Consider the following 2,126-nt stretch of genomic DNA (forward strand, 5'->3'; position numbering starts at 1 on the left):
ACGCTGTGGCAGTCTGCCTCACTGATGACTCGTGTGAGTCTAGTGAGGATGTTTTAATTCACACATTCGAATCGTTTGGAACCGTTCAGTAAAATGATTCAGTCACTGATTCGTTATTAAACCTTTATGAATTTACGTCAGTAGGTGGCGACATTATTGAGTCATTTCATTTTTTGTAGAACAGCCCATAGTGTTATTTTATAATATGACATTTTATAACATGAGTATTTATGTGTGTTTCCTCCATAAATAACAACAATTCAAATCTATAATTTTTCCTTCATTCTGTCTATAAGTGACGTTTACAACAGGAAATGTCACCTTCAGTCATGTTTATAATTATTTATAATTATGATTATAAACGTCATAAAAAATAAGTGCCTCCGCTTCCTCTGTGACCTTTGTTACTAACGAGATTTATTCATATGACGAATTTAGTCAGTCAGCCTTGTTCATGAAAGGTATTATTATTTATAATATATTGTATTATATTTCCAGAGCTGGGTAGATTACTTACACATTATAATCTGTCACTGATTTCAGATTACATGACATTACATTACACATTTTAGGTAATCAGACTACATTTAGATTACTTTTGACCTAACTCGTTTATCACATTGATTTAAATAGGACTGTATCATATTGACATAAAATACAAAAATAAGAAAAACATTCTATTTGTTGTCATTAACAACATGAAGTGCATTAAACATTATATTACATCAAAGTTTCCCCATGGTGTTTGTGAAGGTGCTGCAGGGGGTTTGAGTTTAGTGATAAAATAATTAATTAAATAAGAAAAAAAATGTTAAACTAAAACAAATAATAAAAAAAAAAAATAATTTAATTTTTTTTTTAATTTTTAATTTTTTTGTTTTTTTCTTTTGTGTATTGGATCCACTGATCAGTGTATAGTGTATTTTGTATTAGGTGTTTTGTTGTATATTTGTTACTAGCTTTTAATGGCTAGTTAATCATTTTGTGGTGCTTTTTTTTTAATCGTTTGTGTTTAGTGTTGTTTAAAGATGTATCGTTAATGTGTGTTCTGTTTTGTTTTATGTTGCGATTATATTGCATCTCGAAAACGAGATGGTACATCTCAAGGGGTTAATCCTAATAATAAATAGAGAAAAATAAAAAAAAAATAAATAAATAAATAATATAAAAAAAAACTTAATAAAAATTAAATATTTTAGTTGGTTACCTGCCTGTTATGTGGCCATAACGTACACTAATGAACATGCAAATTAATTAAAATATTTATTTTAAAATCTCAGGGGTATTTCAAGTAAATATATAGTGGTGAAAGAGGGTGACCAAAAAAAAAAAAAAAGTTTGTGAATTTGTGGATTTTTATGTGTTTGAAAACAAAAGCCTTCAAAAGACATAGAGATACATGGTAAAATAATCTATAGCAGGGATCACCAAACTTGTTCCTGGAGGGCCGGTGTCCTGCAGAGTTTACCTCCAACTTTCCTCAACACACCTGCCTGGAAGTTTCAAGTATACCTAGTAAGACCTTGATTAGCTGGTTCAGGTGTGTTTGATTAGGGATGGAGCTAAACTCTGCAGGGACACCGGCCCTCCAGGACCGGATCTGGTGACCCCTGATCTATAGAGTGATAATTCAAATACAAAATCAATGGGTTCATCAGTAGTAAACCTTAAACCTGAAAAGATTTTTGTAAATCAGTGCTGTGTTGCTACCTGAATAATGACTGTTGTGTGAATGTCCACAAAACCTGAAGACTTTCTGAACGTATATAATCAGCTACGCTATTTCAGAAAATAAACATTTAAATGTGGGTGAGCAGTCACACTGTAAGAGGAAGAGATTTCAGTGAATAAAATTAGCCTATACTTTAAAGGTTCGTTAAAGTTCACTGACTAAAAATCTCACACCCATCTACACTGCTAAAGATGCAAAAAACGCTCTTATAAACAAGTGGATTATTCACAGTCTTGTAGTGTAGACGTGATGCGCTTAGCAAAATGTGAGCAATAAGCCGGGAAACGGAGGAAAGTCCTCTCAAGGGGGTTGAAGCGTCTTTAAATTACGCCAGGAGACCTGTTTTCCACTACCGAATTTCCCTTCGGTTTAAAAAAAAAAAAAAAAAAAAAAA

This window comes from Labeo rohita, chromosome 11, assembly GCF_022985175.1.
Source record: "Labeo rohita strain BAU-BD-2019 chromosome 11, IGBB_LRoh.1.0, whole genome shotgun sequence".
NCBI lineage: Eukaryota > Metazoa > Chordata > Actinopteri > Cypriniformes > Cyprinidae > Labeo > Labeo rohita.